The 23,369-nt window shown below is 32.9% G+C and overlaps 1 protein-coding gene across 4 annotated transcripts in view; it reads left to right on the top strand.

Moving 5' to 3' along the window:
• EXOC2 (exocyst complex component 2) overlaps window positions 1–23,369 on the top strand; it is a 200,436-nt gene that overhangs the window by 161,585 nt on the left and 15,482 nt on the right. The window lies entirely within an intron of this gene.

Genomic DNA, 23,369 nt, shown 5'->3' with positions numbered 1-23,369 from the left:
CTTTGGTAATATACCAAGCTTATCCAAAAGAAACAAAAAAAATATTATGTTCTTGATGTTTTCAAAATATATATTTTTACTTCTAATTTTACAATTAAAGATAAAGCTGTAATGCAAGTAACCCAGGAAAATTCATTTAAATAAAACAAAAGTATAAGTAATCATATGATAGATTTCTTAGAAATAGATTTTGATAGAGTATGAGGGGAGAGGATCAAAAAGTACAGAGCTGTGGAAGGAAGGCTTTCCCATCTTTCTTCTTTTTTTCCCCCTTTTTTTTCTCCTTTTCCTTGTGTCTAGTGCCTGACACATACATATTGTTTGTCCTTCATTCTTTAAGAGGATCATGACATCAGGAAGGTGATACAACGACTTGCAGGTGAACTGAATTCAAATGAGGGAGGGTTGTGCAAAACTTTAAAATTTGTAAAGCTCACTCCCTGAGCAAGTCTTTAAACTTCTGCCTCAGTTTCCCCACTTTTAAAATCATATAATATTATCTGCCTCAAAGAATTATTCTATTCTTCACTTTTTCTTCTAGAAACAACTGAATCCAGGGGCAAGATATAGTAGGCAGTTAAATGCTTATTGACTGACTGAAGAAAAAAGGGAAATTAACACTCAAATTTCGCTTACTTCACAATTTTATTTGGGTTTTGGGGGGAACGAGTTGTGCTAGATGGTGAAAGACTGGATTGCTAGAGCATAGAGCTTATCTCAGTGCCATGATGCATTCTACCTTGGGGCAGGAAGAAGTAACTATCCTACTTGATGAACAACCCTCTGCTGCAGTAACTCTCACTTCTCTCTCTTTAAACCATAACTATTTAGACATCTTTTTGATTTTTTGTTTTCAGTGAAGTCAAGAGGGATTTGTCTTGCTCTTAAACCAGCATTTTCTTGAGAGCCTTTGTGTCTAGGCTGTGACCAGGTTTACCTGCTATTTGTCTCTGTGCCTGTGCTGGAGATATTAAGTGATGAGTGAAATGAGTCAAATAGTCATTACTGTTTGGTTAAAGCTATATGTATCATTCATATCATCAATCATATGCATCATATCATTAAATATCTATTTTAAAAGGTATAGAAAGAATCTTTTGTTTTTAGTTCTTGCTAATATAGAAATATATAACTGCTTCCTTGACATCTATTCCTCCTTTATCCCAAAGGAAAAAAACCAACAACATTTAAAAAAAAAAAAAAAAACTTGAGTATTTGTGGATATTTTTATTATTTTTTGCATTGGTAGCAACAGCAGACCTGCTATAAAAACAAAAGTATTTGATTAATTTAAAATTCCTTTACACTGTATGTTTCGGATGAAATTTAATGAAACACTTCAAATTTTTATTAGTGTTTGGATAAGTCTAGAGTGTTGGCCTTGCATGGTGATGCAGAGCAACTCAGAACTGTTAAAACAATTCACTTTGAACTAGAAAACTGTGACAAATGTTAGGCTTTCCCAGTTATTTAGATCACTCATCACTGTAGAAAACTGAGATGCAGATCATTTCCAAATGTTAAATTTGGACTTACAAGCATTTTTAAAGGTTCATCAAAAGTACTCTCAAACTCCCCAACTAGTTACTCACCAGCAAGCTAACTAAATATGCAAGAGCTATAGCAGGAATCGTTTGAAGCTGAAGCTCGAACTAGACATATTATAAAATAGATGAATTTGGGAATCTATCTTCAGGAAAGAAATTACTGTAACTTCATTAAATGTCTATGATAAGTTCCTAATAAGCCAGAAATTATTTTTGCCTTTATCATTTGCTTTATGCAAAGAAAACAACTTTGTGGTTACAGATTTCTCATCCATCAAGTGTAGTAATCTGCACATCATCCTAACATTCCCTTGAGTTTAGGTGGCTACATTATGGCCCTTAAACTATATCCAATACTTTGTTGTAGTAAATACTGCTCTCCAGAAAACCCCACACCCAGCTCTGGCACAAAATTTGTGATGATATCAAGAGAATAGGAAAGATAACCAAAAGGGGAAAGGGGGCACAAAATAGGGAAGAGACTGGGTGTGGGAAATATAGAAAGAATTAAAAAGAGAAAATGGAGTTTCATTTTTCTTTTTCGAGAATATATATATTCTTAGATATATTCATATATATTTTTATTTTCTTCTCCTACCTTCCTCATGTTTACAATTTCTAAGCACTGAGGGTAGGACAGAAATAACTTTGAATATTAATATAGATGTCCTTCAGATAATCTGCAAAATTGTCCCTTATGTACAGTATCCCAGCTTTGAACCCCTTTTTTTCTTACTATAAATTGGCAGTTCATACTGCTTGATTTTTTTTTTTTTTTTACAAACAAATAATATTTTACTGAATTCCAGAATGGATGAGAAGATTGGTCTTTTTTAGAATAGGTAAGAACATCCTGCCTTGACCCTGTCAAAGTAACACATAAACAGAAAATCTGAAAATCACTACTCTAGAGTTCCTAAACTATTATTTATTTCCTAAATTCAATGGGAAAAAACCAACAACAACAATATCCTGGAAGACATGAATAGTTGTCATGCCAAATGATCATCATTTAGATGGTTTTTCCTTCCTCTCCTTTTTTTTCCTTCTATCTTTTCTACCCCACTCTCCTGATTAGAAGTTAAAAATAGCTAAACTGATGCATTATAATGTAGATATTTGTCACTTAAAAAATATCAACTGAGATACAATCAACTTTGATTAGTATTTGTTTTTTCTTTGTAGAACTTTCACTTCCAGATACTTTCCATCAGATCATTTTGACTTTTTATTTCCAAATACGATATAATCTGAAGGTATCTTTATTTAAACAAAATGTTATTTTGCCTGCTTAAATAATAATCGCATTATCTTGTCATAGAAATGAACCTATACATTTATAAATAATTACTGAAACAAAGTTCCAAGGACTGAGAATGAATTAATGAATGTCTGTTTCTTAACTATTATCCCTAGTGTGCAAAAGGCAGATCTATTGATAATACACCTTTGCATATCTACAAAGTAGAAGTTTTGTTTTCTGAAATTACCTTTTATCAACCATTCCAAATATATTGATTGCATAAATGTCATGATGAAATGACTTCCCTGGAATTCCCATGAGAACAATTTACTTGGTCCAACAATTATCACGAATTAAAAAAAGTTCCAATTTTGCCCATTCTTTATTGGTTGACTAGTAATTGACATCCAGTAATGTGATAGCAATAAGATAAAGTAATTGCAAATGTAACTTCCAGAAATTTCCTTTCAGCTCTCTTTTCCTGCCTGTTACATAGGAAATCCTATGTCTACCTTTCCTGATCCAGATTCCCTAGAAGGGCTTTTCTCATTCTTTTCTCATTTCTCAAAGCCTTGGTGTATTTAAAGAAAGTTTAATTGTCTCTCTAATACCTGCTATTTCAGACAACTGAATGTATGTAAAATTCATACATAGATTTTTGAACTCTAGAGACCATGGATTCATATATTTTATCTTGGGGAGACATTGTAAAATAGTAAAGTCCAAAGACCTTGGTTTAAGTCCCAACCCCAATTCTTATTAGTCTTACCTTAGGCAAATCACTTGATGTTGCTGAGCTTCAATATTCTTATCTATATGATGGGGGTAATAATTCTTCCATGACATACCTCTTTAGGAGGAAAGTGCTTTGAAAGCAGTAAAGCACTGTATAAATGTGTTTGTATCTCTTCCAGCTCCTAGCATAGCGCATGTTTGATGAATGAATACATGAATAAATGAAAAAACGAAAAACTGGCAAGCATTTCTTCAACCTGTTCTGATATTCCTTAGTGTTAATATCTGCCAAGAAATCAATTCCTTTCTTTAAGGGGGGGAAAAAGTGTTTGTCCCTTCCCAGTAACCTTATTTTTGCCTATCAATGATGAGACTGGGGGGGAAGTCCCCTGGACTTAAAACATAGGCAGCAAAATGAGCATAGGAAAATGTCTAAATTCACCATTTTAATACTACCTGCTGCTTCCATCTCCCCAGTATTATAATTTATAGAATTAAAATTAAATGCAAAAGAAGGTTCCTGGGGCAGGGGGGACTTTTTTGCTAATAATTCTCATGTCTAATAATAATTAGGTCTGCAAAGTGCTTTATGTAAATTTTTTCATTTGTTCCTTGTGAAGTAAGTAGGGAGAAATGAAGGGGGAGGAGGCATTTATATGCCACCTACTATGTGCCAGACACTCTGCCAAATACTTTAGAAATATTGTCTCATTCAATCCTCACAACTCCTCTGAGAACTAGATGCTATTATAGTTCCCGTTTTACAGCTGAAGAAACTGAAGCCGAGGTTAAATAAGTTGCCCACATCACATAGCTAGTCAGTATCTGAGGTCACATTTGAACTCAGCTTTTTCTGACTGGAGGATCAGTGCTCTATCTTTTGAACCATCTAGCTATTACATGAGCAATTCTGTAACCACCTTTACTGATACCCCTAATAGGTGCTACTCTTATCTCCATTTTACAGATAGAGACAATGAGGCCAAGATAGTTTAGGTGAATTCCAAATTCCAACTCTGTAAGAATCTGAAGTGAAATTAGAACCAAGGACTTCTTAGCTTTTAGACTAGCATTGTCTACTGTGCTAAGATTGTTTTATTGAAGTCAGAACAGGATAGAATGAGATGGGGAAAGCAGGTATGAACAGATATTATTACTATTATTATCATCCTACAGTTTTCTGTCTTTTCTTTTTTTACTTATTCTTAATTTTTGTATTTGTCATTCCCATTGGAATGTAAGGTTCTTCACAGATTTTTTTTAATTGTTTGTAATTGTCCCCAGTGTCATACACATAATGTATACTTGATAAATGCTTGTTGATTCATAGTTAGTTAATATGTTAATGAGAGAAACAGAGACAGAAAGAAAAAAATGAGAGGGGGAAAAAAGAATCTGTTTTCCTAACTTGCAACCATGCAACTCATAATTCCTTGAATTTGGCTTGATTGGGAAGTTGTTTTGATTTTTTTTTTTTTTTAAGAATATGTCTCAGTTTGTGGTAGAGATAGCCATCTGCATCCAGACAGAAGACTATAGTAAGTGAGTATAGATCACAACATAATATTTTCACCTTTTTGTTGTTTGCTTACTTGTTTTTTCTTTCTCATTTTTTCCCTTTTGATCTGATTTTTCTTGTACAGAATGATAAATGTGGAAATATATTTAGAAAAATTACCCATGTTTAACATATATTGGATTACTTGCTGTCTAGGGAAGGGGGGAAGAAGGGGAATATAGGGTTTTGCAAGGATGAATGTTGAAAATTATCTTTGTATTCTGAAAAATAAAAACCTATTATTGTTTTTAAAAAGATATGTCTAGGAAAGTCATTTAATCTCTCTGAGCCTCCATTTCCTCATGTGAGAAATAGGTATTTTCTATATTTCATATATTGCAGAACTATTATAAAGAAAACATTTTGTAAATCCTAAAGTTTTATATAAATATTAGTTTTTCTTACTTCAATAACTATAACCCCAAATTTAGAACAAAATATTTCATCTTTAAAGGATCAGACCTACCAAGGATTGCAAAAACTTAATGCGGTAACAAAATGTATCTATCATCTTCTAAAAAGAAAATACCCTAAGAAGCCAATACTTCCAACCTTTGCCACTAAGTATAAAGGCTAGGCATAATATTAAAATTGAATAAAAACTTAGTTGAGTCCGTGACTTGGGGCAGATAGATGTCCAGAAAATATTTAATGAATCCAGGAGTAATACAGAGACAAATATTATAAGTAAAATCTTCATATTGTATCAGACATTTTCTGAGATGTGGTTTCATTTTGGGATCAATTGATTTCAATTTTCTGATAATCTCATAGTAATAGTTATATTGTTTGAGTGACAACCAAAATAAATTCATAAATATAGTATATCTGGAAAGCCATTCTTCATTTGTAAAATTGCTGTCATTTCTTCTTACAGATGATGTGACAGCCTATTATTACAATAACAACTTCAGGAATTATATGTAGACTCCATATCACTTTTAACAAGTTTGTGTATTGAAGAGTTTTAATAATAGGTTTTATGAAAATGAGAAAAGCTACCTTCAGGTGCTTTAAAGATGATGGATATGAAAGAAATTAACATTCTTGTAGTCTATGCTTGGTTTGTATTAATGAAAGAAAGGGAAAATTGTCAAATTCTTGGATGTGTATTTTGGACTTTCTTTTATAGTTTTTGGTAAAGGGGAAAAGGTAAAGTAAATCCTTTTTTAAAAAAAAATCAAGTACTGCTTTTGAAGATCAAAGCCCTAGAATCTCAAACAGAAGTAACTAATTTTACCTGTAAAAAAACTCTTTTTTGGTAGAGAAAAGTTAGGGCCTTCATTAATAAAACAGCAGGAATGGGGTTGCTTTGTCCCATCACTAAGACTGGTAAATCCTCCTTACCTCTACCAAGTTTATGACAGATTTCTATGAGCCCCACTATTATTATCATTCTTCATTTTTCTCATTTTTAGAAATGAAGAGATTATACTGGTTGTTCTTTGGGATATCTTTCAGGGTTCAAACTCCATAATAATTGCATACTCTATTTAATAGGACTTGCTGGCATGTGCCTGTATTATTTCTAGGATTTCTAGGATCCACTTAATCCATTCTCAAAGACTTGGAATCATGTCTTTGATTGCCTGTGGTTGGCTGCTGTATCTTTCCTCTCCCCATTTGGGGTATATTTTCAGGCCTGGACTAGGATATAATTATCCATGTATTACAAATGTGTCTGCAGGAGCAAGTGACACTGACAGTTTGAAAGGTCGTTCAAAGGAGGATAAGCCAAGATGTTGATAAAATTCAAATACACACACATATATATACACATGCACATACATAAAATGTGAGTGTATGTGTATCAGTTGAAAAAATTGATAATGGATAACAGAAGACTTGGAAAGACATGCTAGCTATCTTCAAATACTTGAAAAAGTGTCATGTGGAAGAGAGATTAAAATTTTTTTATTTGACCACAGACTGCAGAAATAGACTATTGGATGGAAATTAAGTTAGAGATTTTGGCTTGATATAAAGGAAAACTGATGAGAACTTACACTGATGAGAGCAGTCCAGATGTGGGAGGAGCTATCTCCAGAGATTTTAGGGAGGCTGATGGTTGGGGACATTGTAGAAAGAGTTACTGTTAAAAATATGGTTTGGGTGGGATTATTTCTAAGGTCCTTTGCAAGTTAGATTCTATAATATTCATTTTGCCAATGAAGTCCAGGGGAGAAAAGGAGAAGTAAGAAAGAACAAATCATAGGAGAAAAGAAAGAAATGGTAGTTTATAAGACTCACAGCTATTCTTCTAGGAATTATTCCAATAGATTTGTAATCTCATCTTCTGATGATGTAGATCCCAATACATTCATGCCTGCTCATCCTATGCATCTCTTGTCTATAACCTTCCATAAATTCACCACTGAAGTCCTTTCCTTATTTCTTGATATTGGATACTGATGAAACATGTAGTTATACCCAGTGATAATCTCTCATTCTAACAATTTGATTAGACTATTTTTGTTTTGTTTTTTTCCTGGTTATACATTTCTCTAATGGCATTCTTTATGCCAATTATTCGTGTTTGTAACATGTTATATATAGCCTGTTCACAGCTACCATGCTCTTCTCAATCATTCTTTGGGTGATTCTCAATCTTCTTTGACCACTAGAAATTTTTCTGTCAGGGAAAATTTTGGAATCATTAAGTGAAGTGTGTGACTTTTTAAAGATAATCTAGCCCATTTTTCTGCTGCTGCTCAATTCTGGACCCAATTTATTGTCAACTTACTATGTCCCACACTTATTTATAAATTCTGTAGCAAGAGTTCTTTTTTTTTTCTCTCAATAGTATTTTATTTTTCCAAATATATGAGAAGATTATTTTCAACATTCATTTTTGTAAGACTTTCTATTCCAAATTTTTTGCTCCCTTACCTCCCACAGCAAACAATCTGATATAGATTGAACAAGTGCAATTGTGGCAAGAGTTCTTAAACCCTTTTGGCAGTGTGTTGAAGTTATGGACTTCTTTTTTAAAATGTATGAAGCAGAATACTGAGAATTGCAATTTAGACTAATTATGTTGAAATGCAGTTACCGGGGTACTAGAAAATAAGCTCTAAGAATGCATTCTAGGTTGAGAACCCCTACTTTATGGGTTATCCCATAAAGTAGCATAACAGTCTGGACAAGAGACATTCAGCATCTATTTAATTTTTCATATATGTTTTTATGTTTAGGCTGAATTCTTTTTGAGTGTATGTGGTTCTCATGTAAGAGATTTTGTAATGTTCTCTGGTTTGATGAAATCAACATATATAATATCTGCAAATGTAACAATCTGGAAGACTTCACCATTTGCAGGGAAATCTGTCTTTCATTTGAACTATACTGAACATTCTCATGACAGTAACAAAACTTTTCTTTTAGCATATATTACTTTATGATGTTTGATGATAATAATCAGAGAGTTATGAAACAAATTATTTCTATTTCATCTTTCAAGGATTCTTGATATAGGCTTTAGAAATACTCAGCTGAATAAAGAGTCTTTAAGATAGTATTTTCCTCTCCCAAATCAAGTGTTTTTATATTCAATAGTAAGCAATTAAATCTATTCCATTCTACTCGTTTTAGTTAATTTGTGACTGAAAATGTGATATGTATGCTGTAGAGAATCATTTATGGAGGCCTGTTTGTTGTTTTCACAAGTATTAATCAATGATACTTGAAATATTTTGTAGAAATTGCAAAGTATGCATGGGAGTCAGCAGTTTTTCTTTCAATTTTTTTTTTTCCTTTGCTAATAAGGTTCAAGTTCTTGGTTTTTTTTTTTTTTTAAACACATATTTGATGTCTCTTAACCCTTTACTAATTATCCCAAAAATGAATCCTTCAATGCCCTCAGAATTGTTTCATCTCTAGAATGTACTTTGTATTCCAACTGTTTTTTCTCCTATCTTTGTTTTATTTAGTGCCATTTCTATTGCCTTACACAGCATATTCGTGGTATTAAGTGAAATATAGACTTTTATTGCCTCTGCTGCTTGTTATAAACATCTTTCTTTCTTTCTTTCTCTTTTTTTTTTTTAATAATTCTTTTTTGTCCTTCCAGCTCTTTCCTTAAATGTCCTTTAGATGACTTTGCTTGGTTGGGTCTGTTGTCAACATTTTTTTAAAGTTATTTTTCCCTCTGTGATTTTCACTGCTTTAGAAGGTGAACTCTACCATTCTTCTCCTTTAACTTTACAACAGAATTTATATTCTAAAGTAGGATGGTCCTTCACTGCCATGTTTTATTACTTGACAAGGAGACTTAATGTTTATGTAGTTGAAGATTTATTTTGTTCTTTTGCTTTCTTTATTATGATGATTGAATTATATTAGTAAAACTATTTAGACAATAGTTCTAATCTATGAAATTCTTCCTGTATTTATTTCCTAACATCTTTTCAATTAAGTATGTCTTCTCGCTTATATTCTCTGATTTTTATATTAATTTTGATCTTTAATATAATAAGTTAGTGGTCTAACTGGGTAAAAGACAGATGATTGAGAAATAATTCCTACATCAGGAATGAAACATTTCCTCCACATTAAAAAGTCTCCACAAAGTTCTACTCTGTATATCATCATGGCATGGAATGGCCTATGATTTCTCAAGCTTTTATCAGTAGAGGACAGCACTGTCCCATGCCAGAAGAATTTCACATATGGTACCAGCAACAAACTGTTGGCTTTTCCAGGTTTTTAGATTTAGATACAAGCTTTTTAAATGAATGATATTAGAGTCACAAGAGAAAAATGAAAATCAATACATAAAGCTTAAATACACTAGTGAAGTTTGTTAAAGGCTATTATACATTGGCCATGTATCAGATGACCAAAACCTAAAAATCTATATTTGTACACATTTATGTTCTTTTGGAAGGATGTTTCAAAAAAAATTTTTTAAGCTATAACTAGGGCAGCTAGGTAACACAGTGGATACAGCACCGGCCCTGAAGTAAGGAAGACCTGAGTTTATGTGTCTGGCTTCAGACACATAAAATTTACTAGTTGTGTGACTCTGGCCTTAACCCCAATTAACCCCAGTTGCCTTGGGGGGAGGAGGGAGGGAGAAAGAAAGGAAAGAAAAAAGAAGGAAAGAAAGGAAAGGAAAAGGAAAAAGGAAAGAAAGCTATCACATAACTTAGGAGTAACATTGTAAACATATACCTGGCTAACTCCCAAGTTTTGTGACACTAAGAAAAAAGGGGGAGGGGGGAAGGGAAAGGAAGCTATCACTTTGCCTGGTAGTAACATTGTAAACATACCTGGCTAACACCAAGTACTGTGACACCATATTTTTCCTTAATCTAGTGGCCATATACTTTATTCTCTAGATAGAAAATGTTACTTGGTTTAACTAGTCAAGTCATTGAACTAATTAGGCATAAGGCAATTTAATTTGAGTTCTTTTCAGTTTATTAAAAGCCCTCCCTTGAAACAAAAAAGAAAAAAAAATGAAATAGAAAGTAGGGAAGGAGGCAAAGAAGTTCAGCATAAGTGATGTGATAGCTTTTACCATCATTTAAAATCTTTTGATTCTCTTTTTGAAAAATATATAACATTTCAAAATTTTGTAAATATGCCTGCTTTATTATTACAAAAATTCATCACAAGTTTGTGGCTTTGGGAGATTCTGTTTTTTGTTTTGTTTTGTTTTGTTTTTGCCTTTCGTTTTCCTTAGTTGACATTTTGTTTGAAATTTTTTTTTATTTTGGTCTATAACTTCTTATTATATGACTAAAATTGTAATACAAGCAGGGATTATTTTATGTTCTTTTTATCTATCACAAGCCTACTAAAAGCTTAAATACATAACGGGTTTATTTAATTTTTTAACTCGGCTTTAATTGAATTTTAAGAGCTTAATGCTCTTAAATCTAAAACTCTTTATTAGAAATTGTCTATAATATTATTTCTCACATTATGTTTGACTCAATCCTCATGTTCTGCACAGCACAAATAGTGGTGCTAATATTTTGGTGCTAGCAATAGTTTTTTTCTGTAAAATGTGAAATACCAGATCATACACACATCAAAAATATGCTTATCAACTTTTCAGTAACAAAACACACATTATTTCCTCTAGAATTTCCCTCAAACAGCCAGTATAGTGTGAAAGAAAGCATATAGACTGAGGAAGTCTAGGTTTCAGTCCTTTTTCAGACTCTTGCTAAATATGATCATGGGTAAGTCACTTTATAGAACTGTAGTATGCCATAACACATTGATGAAACATACTGACCTTGTAATCTCTTGAAACCCCCAGATCATGAGAAATCCTATTTAGCTTTTATCTGAAAAGTTGGGGTTTTTTTACTCAAATGTAAGATTTAACATTTCTTCCTTTTAAATTTCATTTTCATAGATTTGACCCAGTATTCTAATTATTCAGAATTTAAACTGTCACCTTGTGTGTTAGCTATTCCTCCTTAAAAAACATATGCCTTTATATCCCAATAATTTATATAAATGATAAATAGTAGAAGATTAAGGACTGATAACTAGGGAACTTCACTAGAGAATTCCTTATTAATTAACATTAAACTATTAATTATTGTTCTTTGTGCCTGAGCATTTCTTCATCTCATCCACAAGAATACCTATATTTTATCAAAGCACTGGCTAAAGTTATTTTTCCAAAACCTTTGCTAAAGTCTAGGTAAACTAACTATAGCATATCCTTGCTTTAGCAAGGAGCTCTGTTAAAAGGAAGTAAAGTTACTTTCACATGACATATTCTTACTGAAGTTCTGTGATCACATCTTCTTTTTCAAGATGTTCAATAATTTTTCTCACATTCAGAATTAAGTTCATTAGCGCATGTTTTGAAAATTCTGCTGTCTTCACTTCTTTGAAAATCAGAACACCAGTGGCCCCTTCTTCAATAGGGCAGTCCACAGTCCTTTAGAGATCACTGATAGCATCTCAGTAGGAGCAAAAGAACAGTTCTTTCAGTAGCTAGGGATGTAACTCATCTGTGCCCACTAACTCCAGTCAACTCAACAGAGGCAGCAACTGGTTTCTTATTTCATTATTTATTTCACTCTATTTCTTCTTTGAGTATTTTCCCCCTTCAAAGAGCTTTAAAAATTTTTACTTCATTCCTACCTAACCTCTTGCCTTCTTTCAATGATTAGCTCAAGAACCACCATCCTATGATGTCTTGCTTCATCCTCCAACTCATTATCTTGCATTCACTTTATATAGATCTTTTATATTTACCTAGTAAGTACACATTATCTCCTTTTATGAAGTGTAAGCTTCTTCAGGACAAGAACTGTTGTTTCACTTCTGCCTTTGTATCCTTAGTGCCTTAGCACTGACATATACCTAGCACATAAAGAGAAAATATATCTATTTACCAGCTTCTATAGTTATTATTTCAAATCACAGTTTCGCTTTAGCAAAACTGCAAAGTTTGCAGTTACCACTGCCTGTACTTCAGTCTTGAGAGATATCAATTTAGGAAGTTTCATGATTGTTATAATCTGATCACTATATATTCTTAGTTATGGATGGGAAAAATAAATGATGAAATAATTTCACTTTTATTTTCATTGCTAGAGATGTTTTCAGCTTTCAAGGTTGAATTTTCTTTATTTCCATTTATAAAGCAGGAAGTTATTAAAACCAAAAGGAGATTTGAGAAAGAAAAAAAAAAATCCCAGTGACAAAATTATCCATTATGAGTCGTTAGTGTTCACGAATACCCATCCAAATCAGTTCCTGAGCAAACCTATACAGGTTTGTCAATTCCCTTTTTTCTAACTATTATGTAATTTGTAAATAATCTACAATAGTCGATTGTTTGGGGAGTTAAAAGAAAGATTGGAGTCAATTTTCTCCATAAATACTTACCTGTAATAATAATAACCAGTTCCTAGATGGTGCTTTGCTTTACAAAGCAGTGTCTGTGTGTCTTTATGTGTGTGAATCTTACAATGACCCTATGAAGTAGTTGCTGTAATTATCCTCATTTTATAAATGAGGAATCTGGAGCTGAGAGGTCAAGAATATTATAAGTACTTCCCAACTTCAAGTTCAGTGCTTTTGCTACTACACTACCCATGCTTAAGAATTTGCCCAAAAAATGGATAATACCTGAGAATGAGGAGGAGAAACAGGGGCATGAAAACTTGAAAAACTAGGATATACTTAAGGATGTAGAATGGGGGGCTAAATTATTTGAGGAATGTATGTCAGCTTTTCAGTCTATTGCTCTATGTTATTTACAACCACCAACTTCTGGTTATCAAAGATTTGGAGTTTTTTTGGTTTGGTTTTGTTTGTTTGTTTGAAGCCATTTAACCTTTATAGTGGATTATCAGCATGTAACTAGGTATTTGATTTACTTTGTAAAAAACCATTCAATAACTCTTTAATGTTTCATTTTGACCAAAGAAAAGTACATTGTGAGATATTTATAGTACTTTTTGTGTCTATTTTTATCAGTAGACTGGGACTTATAACTGATTTAGGGCAAAGGGGTTAAAAACAGGAAATGTGGTTTTTAAAGTGGGTAGTCTCTCCAGAGAGTTTCCAGAGTTTATGATTTCACCTAATGTTGTCTGAAGAATACTATGTTTCAAAACAACATTGGGTAGAGTACCTTGAAATTGGCCTCACCTTAAAGGAGGGATATTTCCAATAATGGCAGGAAATAGCTCATGGAAAAGGTTTGAATTCTTTGTATAAGTTCGAATTATTTAAACCAGAAATTTTCTAGCAGTTGTTTTCTATAATCAAAGAATAATGTTTTTCCCCAACTTTTTTTTTTTTAACGCAATCAAATTATCTATCAATTGGCTTTAAATTTTGGTAGATTTCCTTTGACTTTTTCCATTAATTGAAAATAAACGTTAAAATTTTTATGAAAGGTTTCGTTATATAGATTTTTTAAATTAAAAAAAAGATTTTCAGTGGGTCAAACAGACTTTTATTGAACTGTACCTACTAAGTGTCATGCATAGGGCTTAGCACTGGGAATACAAAGATTATATTATCTCTATTCTCAAAGAATTTGGATTCAATCAAGGAACAGGGAAACTAAAGATGTTCATATACAAGTTATATAGAAAAAAAATTACACAGTGATAATGGTAGGGGGAAGGCTAAAAGCTAGAGAGATTAGAAAAGGCTTTGTGTTGTTTAACATCACTTAAAGAGGTTTGATGAAATAGATCATAAACCATAGATGAGGACATATGATAAATGTATATCTCTTTTAAAATGACCATTCTAGACAAGACTCTGCCCTATATCTTACTAGTTCAAGTTATTAGTCATGGTATTTATCTCTAGCCATGATGAATCTAGGAAAGGAAGAACATTATTTTAGTCCTTTAATACTTTACTGGAGTTCTGATATCATAGTTTAAGTACTTCTTTCAATGACATAGATTGTTACTCTTCTATGAATTCTCAGCTTTTGCAGCATTTGTCTACTACTACTGTTTCTCATAAATGTTCCACAGAAGAACTAGGGAACTCTCCAGAAGACATTGCTCTATAACTTTTTTTGGGGGGAAAGGGGGGGAGAAAGGCAGCTGGGGATAAGCAACTTGCCCAGGATCACACAGCCTAATAAGTGTTAAATGTCTGAGGCGGGATTCAAAGTTTGTTAGTTGTTGGGGGGTTTTTTGGGGGCGGAGGGGGAAGTAGGGGTAAGGATGGTGGGTTCTTTGTCCAGTGTTAATCCATTCCTTCCACTTCTGCCATAATAAATCTAATCTCTTTTTCAACAATGCTTTTTAGGTATTTGAAGATAACTTATGTCTCTCACTTCCCCTGAATTTTTCACTCCAAGCTAAACATCCCAGTTTTCTTCAATAGATAATATATAGTCATGTAATATTACCAAAAGTATATTGGTGCTGAGATATAACTGTTTTTCAGAGAGAATCTTATGGTCATTGAAAGCTCTGTACCCAAAGCCTATCCAATAAACATTAATAATACAAATCATTAGATATCTACTATGTGCAGTAGGGCCTGGGGATACAAATACAAAAACTGTACCTTCCCTCAAGGAAGTTATATGAAATCCAGACTTTTGTCTTTCTGCAATTAAATTCTGTGCTCTGTGCCCAGTTTGCTACTTAGCTGCAGTGTATGTAGAAACTACTTGTATTGATGGGCTAGCACTATGGATTGTCCATCCAGTTATAAATAATAGGTTACAGGTATATTTTATTTCATCCCCTTGGTTTGTTCTAAGTGAAAGTATAGGCTGGACTGTTGCACAATTATGAGTTCCATTTGTGAGGTTCTAAAGCTCAGTGTCACTAATACAATGTGAATGTTATCCACAAAGAGGAGCATCACCATTACCATCTCTAAAAGTTCGCACCATTCCTAATAGGGGTCCATACCCTACAAGGACATCTTTTTGACAGTCTGAGGAAGCCTGTGACTCCCTACTAAGAATAATGCATTTAAGTACAGAAAATGGAATACTTAAATTTTTGAAAGATGATTATCTAAAGTATTTTTTTTTAAGTTCAGAGACCCCAGATTAAGAACTCCTGATCTATAGGAAACCATCCTATTTTGATTCTGAACTGTCTATTTCCCATGAGGGTAGCATATACCTTTGACATACAAGTCTTCCTCTTTCCCATGATTTTATTCATTATAAGTTGAGTACTTTTATATAAATGTATCTGTCTTTTAAAGGGCATCTTAACTATAATTAATATAGTCTTTACTTTTGAAGTACAAGAAATCAAGTTTGAAAGATGTATATTTAGTTCTTATCATGCAACAGTTAATCAAGTCTTCTTTCCCAGTGTAGTTTTTCTGGGTTACATTAAGTAATGTGCCACATAACTCATTGCTTAGAGCTAGAATGTTCCACAGGAGATATAAAAAGAACTTTTCCTAGATGTAAGTAGTCACTTTCATTTAAAAGAGGGTCATGAGGAGCTAAAGTTTGTCACGGGGATTCATCTCTTTGCCTACAGAATTAAGTGTCCTATGCATTGGTCATTTTGTTATTAGATTATGTGATTGAGAAAAAATGAGAGTAAGGTAAAATTGATGCTCACCCAGAAGTTGTAAATGTAGGATAAGAAAACAGTCAACAAAAGTGAAGACGTTTGTACAAACTTGGTTTATTGGAATCTCAACCTGAAAGGAGAAACCTATAAGTTTTTGCCCAGAGCAAAGACAAGCAGTGGTTGTCTCCATGGGGAATTTCCAAGGCAGAGCTATCACTTTCATTCTTTAGTATTGGCTTATTTTCTAGATAGATGTAGGTAGGGGTACTTTTTTTTTAATAGCACATTATTATTTTTACACTAAAGCAAACACATGCCCATAAATGTTTAGAATTTTTTTTTCATATTCATATAAGTGAAAAACATAAGTTATTGGGTTTTTCTTAAAATCTCAAGAATAGGATTTCTTAAAACATTAGAATATTAGTCCTTATCTCTAGCTAAGAAAAGCTGATTATTTTACTTAGCCTTTCCTAATCACTCCAGGTCAGAATAGTTATACTTTGCCTTTATTAGCAGCAGCATTGATAACTGGGCTAGACTTAATACTAATTCTGATCTGATTGTTAACCAGCTGTGTAACATGGACAAGTTACTTAAAACTTCAGTTTTCTCATCTGTAAAATGGACAATATGTACAGTAGTGTTTACTTTACAGCATTGTTCTAAGACTCAAATAAGACAATTATTTTTAAGAACTTTTTTTTTGCAGCTTTAAAGTGCTACATAAATGAGTTGTTATAATTATTCCCATCATCATCATCATCATCATTTAAAGTATAAATAGTATGGTGGAATAGAAAAAAAAATCATTAATTCAACATTAAAAGGTTTAGTTATGAGTCCTGACTTGTCTATATTAGCTTTAGTCTAATAAGATATTTATAAATAGCTTAGCATAGTAAATAGAAAATACTAAGTGCTATATAAAAAACATTCCCTTCTTTCCCTTCTTTTTATGACACTGAGTAAGACTCTTAATCTCTTCAAGTCTCAATTTTCTCTGTCACAAAATAGTATTAATAATACCTATAGTATCTTTTTTTAAAAATATGTTGTGGGGCAGCTAGGTGACACAGTAGATAGAGCACCAGCCCTGAAGTCAGGAGGACCTGAGTTCAAATCTGGTCTCAGACATTTAATATTTCCTGACTGTGTGACCCTGAGCAAGTCACTTAACCCTAATTGCCTCGGGGAGGGGGGGGAAGGGGGGTTATGTTGTAAGAATCAAATGAGATAATATTTTTCAGAGCACAATATTCTGATGGAACACATACCAGTATATACAGTTTTTTTCCTTTCTTTTAAAAAAGTCCAGTGTTTTCATAAACAAAGATATGTAGCTGTTGCATTTCAAAATATCTCCTCTTTGAATAAGACAATGTGCTGTATGCTAGATGATAGTACAACTAGATGATAATAGTACAACTAGAATGATTTGAAATTGGTTAAATGGCTGGACCCTCAGTGTCAACTGGAGAGGCATCTCTAGTGTAATCCATTGAGAATGTATCCTTGGCCCTATTCTTTTCCTTGAGTCAACTGAGGTTAAGTGACTTGCCCAGCTATTAAAATGTCAAATATCTGAGGCCAGATTTGAACTCAGATCCTCTTGACTCCAGGGCCTGTGCTCTGTCCACTGTGCCACCTAGCTGCCTCTGGCCTTATTAATGGATGCTACAAAACTTGGGAAGATAGTTAACATTCAGTAAAAGTTAGGATTCCAGAAAGACTTCACAAGGCAAGGATTATGGACTAATAAAATTGAGATTTTATAAGAACAGTAATAAAGTTCTATACTTGATCTTTAAAGATCTACTCTCCATATACTGACCAAGATGAGACAGTGGCAAGCATGAAGAGCTGCCATTTTTAATGATTTACTGGCCTGATAAAATCTGTTTGACTTTGCTCTCTCTCATAAGGGAGTGAATTCTTTCAGTTAATCACAAAGAATCTTTTCTTTGACCTCTATTAGCTTTGTGTCTCTATTGGAATTGACACAATTGTCTCTCTCCATCAAAATGGAAGAATCAACCTCCTAACAATAATTTCTAACTTTTAGTTCTATTCTGTGAGGTCAGGAGTTCTTAGCTCGGGCTCCTGGAAACTGCCTTTAAAAAAATTAATTTCCTTTGTAATCCTAAAGTACTTAATTTCATGCCTTTAAAGGCATTATTCTGAAAAGGGGTAGAAGACTGCCAAAGGGCTATGTGTTCCAAAAGAGATCAAGAACCTCTGGACTAATTTGCTACTTGAAATTTAAGTACAGTAGCCCTTCATTTCTTAAGTGTTATAACTACCCCTATAAACTTGAAACTTTTTCAAATTGCTCTTTGAAAGAATTTTTTTTAAAATAATACTTTCCAAATACTGTACCCAAAACCAAGCAACCAAAAAACAAACAAACAAAACCCATGATAGGATTACCTGGGGGGGAATGCCTTTGTCTGTTCCTTAATTTGTTCCTCATCAAGACCACTCTCTTCCAGTCCTAAAACCTGCCAGACTTCTATTTTCTCCATCCTAATCCTAGTAGTTAGCCATTTTAATTTGACGTTTCCCTCTGCTCTTAACCCTTTGTTTCCTTGACATACCTTGGCCCTCTCAGATACTTGGCTCTGTGACCCTGGACTAGTCATTTAATCCTATTTGCCTCCCTTCCTCATTAATAAAATGAACTGAAAAAAGTATCATTCCAGTATCTTTGGCAAGAAAACCCTAACTGGAATCACAAAGAGTCAGACATGATTGAAACAAATGAATTAAAATGGCAACTTCCTGACTTAAGACCCAGTGTTCTATCCACTGTACCTCCTAGTTGCCACAAGAACTTTTTTGCACTACACCTTTCATATATATTCCTATTCCTTCTCAAGCCATTTCTCATTTGCAGGGCTTCTTTCTTGATTGAGAAATTTGAGACTGTTTGATGTTGAGTTCTCTCTTTTCCTTTTCTCTTCATCTCATAACACCTTAACATTATCTCTTTCTCTCAACTTTCTTCCAGTCTTTAACAAGGAAATGGCTCTTCTTCTTAGCCAAGACCAACCTTTTAACATGTGCACTTGGTCCCACTTTCCTGCCTTCTCCAGCCTCTGCATCTTTAATAATCCCATTACTCTGGGCTTATCAATTTCTGCCAATCAGCTATTTCCTTTTTTCTCTTCAAACATTCTCAGGTCACCCCCATCCTTTAAATTTTTTTTTTCATGACTACACCTTGCCATCCATCTCCTCAAGCTGTTGTTTATATCCCTCTTACTTTTTTTTTTTTTTTGCCTCCAAACTCCTTGAAAAATCATGTATATGCTCACTGTTTCTACTTTCTCTCATTTCCTCGCTCCTCAGTTCTTTCCAACTTTACCATATCTTAATTGCCAAATCTGTTGGTCTTTTTCCCCACTTGTAATCCTTATTGATTTATTTACTTCATTTTACATTGTTGACCATTCTCATAGTCACAAATTTTTACAATCCTACTCTCTCTTGGTTCTCCTCCTACCTCTCTTACCATTCTTTTTCAGTCTACATTGTTGGCTCATCATTTATTTCTCAAACACACATACACATATACACACTCACACTTACACACAGTAGGATTTCTCTCATAAGCCCTTTTTTTGGCTCTCTTTACAAATTGTCTCTTGGAAATTTCATCAGCTCTCATGTTTATACCCAGATTACTCACAGATCTACATATTCTGCCCTATCCTCTCCCCAGAGCTTTAGTCCCTTGTTACCATTGCCTATTGAACATATCAAACTATAGACAACTAGGTGATGCAGTGAATCTCTATTTTATAGCTGGGTCTGGAGTCAAATCGAACCCTAACTTTAACTCTCAGATACTTAATAGCTATATGACTCTGAGCTAGCCACTTAAGCTCTGTCTGCCTTAGTTTTCTGATCTATAAAATGGGATTATTAATAGCACCTATGTCCCAGGATTATTAGATGTAAAGACAAATTAGATACATTTTAGCACTGTGCTTAATAATGTTTATTTCCTCCATTTCTTCCTTCCAACTGAGTTTCTCAGGGATACCTTAAATTTAATGTGTTTAAAGCTTAAGTGCTTAAAATTGTATTTAACGAGCTTATATCCACCTTTTTTGTATGAAATATCATTACATGTACTAAGAGGGAAGGGGAAGTGATCTTTGACCATTTTAGTTTAGAGCAGGTGACAATTTCTACTGAGATAATAACAAAGAATACTGAATTCTGTATTTATCATCCATGTATCTCCTTAGATAGCTAAGCGATTGTATTTTTAGTTTTTATTTGAAAACCACAAAAATATATTAATTGTAGAAAATAATTTTACTAAACCATCTTTTCTTTTCCAAAGTGTCAAGTTAATGCTTTAAAATTTTTATTGAACTCTTCCTGACCTATTTTGTGGTTAAACAAGGGGCTCTATTTTTGGTCATCCTGAAGACCACAAGTTATTTCCCTTCTCTTTTCCCAATAAATATACATATAACATATGCATCTCATATTATAGTAGCTTAAGTTGTTTTAATAAGGAAATGGGTAACATTAATTTCTACTTTACCTTTTCATTTGTAAAAACCTCTTAGACATAAAAACCTCTTAGACAAAAAAAAAAAAAAAAATCTTGCTTGTCCAAGATTAAAGCTAATTATCAACATTTGTATGCATATACACATACATACACATATACATATATGTATATATTTATAATATACAAAATCCATGCAAAACTTATGGTTTTTCTAAAATTAGGCAGTTCTTTTTTTTTTTTTTTTTTTTAGTTTCAATCAGCTGAATTATGGTTCCTCTGTTTGAAAGTATCCTACACTTCTTGCTACTCACAGATTTGTCTTTAGAACATAATTCATTCAGTAATATAAATTTATCTTGTCTTAAAGCATCTTTTTTTAAAAAGCACCTGATCATGGGTTCCTGCCAGTAAATGTTTTTCATTTCAGGGTCAGAGTAGGAGTTAGGTTTGTAATGTTACTATCAGTAACGAGCCCCTTCGCCCAGTTTGAAAGCATGTGACTGACATTCTGTTACCTAATTTTAGTTTTAATTTCCAGTTTTTCAGTCAGCCTCTTAGAAATTCATTTATGCATCTGTGATTCTTGAGCACTATTTAAAATGCCTGTTACTGCATTTCTAATTATCACTTTCATTGATAAATCTGCTACTTAACTAGTTTTGTGGTTTTAAATGGGTATAACCTTCTTTTGCCTCAGTTTTCACATTTGTAAATTAAGATTAATTCATGTACTACCTTCCTAATCTGTTTATTTTGAAGAAAGAACTGATCAAACTGCCTTCTCTAATGTCACCCTACCTAACATTGTGTTTTAATAGAACTAAAAATAGGATTCATATTCATGAACACAATATTCATGTATTTTTATTTTTATTGTGCATACTCGGATTGATAAAGGAGTGTTCAAAAATCCCTATGTCTTTAAATTATAATCAGAATGAGACTTTTCAACTGGGGAAGATATTGTTAAATTCTTTATTTTGAATTTAGTTTAATAATAATTCAGATTTCATTACTATTTTGGATCAAAAATTTTGACAAATCTCCTTGAAATAATGTTGTTCTCCTAAAACTTATATTTTTGTAACTTAAAGTATATTGCTGGCTTTATTTACACTATTTTTAGTGAAATTATTCTGAATTAGTCTTCAGTTCAGATGGAGGTACCATTATCCCTTCCACAATGTAGGAGTGAGGGGCAGCATGGTGCCCTTGCAGTTTGGAAAATCCACATAAAATGTTTTGGCCTTCCCTTTGTACCACAGAAGAAATGAGTTTTTTCTCTTTTTTTCTTATGGTGTTTTTACAGTACGTTGTTGTAAAATTTAGGTTGATATTATATAATATTATACATAAATTTTATGTATTCCTAAACTTTTTCTGTATTATCTGTTGGCCTTCGCATGTCATCTGTGGCTTCCACAATACTCCCAAAAAATCCCTTTTTAATTTCTTATGCTGACCCACAAAATAGCAAAATCACAATAGAGAAAATCATGATCTGGAAAGGATAACTGCATTTCTTTTGGTGTTACCTTAAAATTTTAATGAACTGGCTTTCCATGATGGATTTATTTGGGTAACTACCTTTGTGAACCCTGAAGGATATGCCAAATCTTAATTACTACAAAAGTTGTGATATGCTACATTTCTGGAGTATCAGCACATTACTAGGACAGTTTTTCTCTTCAAAGAGAAATATTAAATATTAATCCAATATCATATATTGTGATATTTATATTTTAATCATTTTGCAATAGTAAACTCTTAGGGAGCCATAAGGTATTGTTCTCTCCCACCCACCCCTAGATTCTTTTATAAAAATAGCAGTTATCTTATAATCATGATCGAAGTTTTTCTTAAAGCAGGTGTCATAATATCAAAATTCTTGGAATTATCATCTATAATTACTTGATTTTGGCAAAACCAAAATTCATTACTCAAGAACAATAAGATGGGTTGACATATAAAGTAATCTGACTGGCCATTACCCTCCTCAGAAATTTGAGTGGTTCCCTAGATCCTCCATGAAATCATACAAATTCCATTTGAAATTTAAAGCCTCTTATAATCTGACTCCAACCTATCTTTCCAGATTGATTTCACATTACTCTCCTTCATTTATTCTACATATCATTCAAACTGACTCACTTATTCATTATTTGACATTTTTTTCATCTCCAATCTCTATTCTTTTGCATGGCTGTTCTCCTTCCCAGACCTCCTTTTCCCACAGGACTAGAACACTTTGTCTCCTTATTCCACTTATTAGAATCCCTAGTTTCTTCAGTTATCACCTCCTTTAGGAGCTCTTTCCTGAACATCAATCCTACCCACCCCCAGATATCAACATTTTCATCAACCTAAATTACTTTATGTTTACCTTGTGTATATTTTGCATTTACTTATTTGTGTGTGTGCTCTTTCCCTCTGGCAGAAAAATAAGCATGTGGGGTCAGATTATGTACCTATTTAATAAATTTTTGTGGGATTAAATCAATTGGAATTGAATAGCCAGCTTATTTTATCATCAACTTTTTAGTTAGTAACATAACTATAACATTTTTACAAGCTTTATTTTATATCAGGTGTAAATATACATATATATATATATATATATGTATATTTACAGCAGGAAAGGGACATTTGTAATGTCAGTTTTGAAGCAAAATGACTGGAAAAGTTAAGCAGCAGCCTTAGGCAGACAGAAAAATAAAAATATTATGATAGGAACTCCTGGCTTATTTAACCT

This window comes from Sarcophilus harrisii, chromosome 1 (genome assembly GCF_902635505.1).
Source record: "Sarcophilus harrisii chromosome 1, mSarHar1.11, whole genome shotgun sequence".
NCBI lineage: Eukaryota > Metazoa > Chordata > Mammalia > Dasyuromorphia > Dasyuridae > Sarcophilus > Sarcophilus harrisii.
The sequence above is the reverse complement of the archived record's forward strand: the minus strand, read 5'-3'. Positions and strand labels throughout refer to the sequence as shown.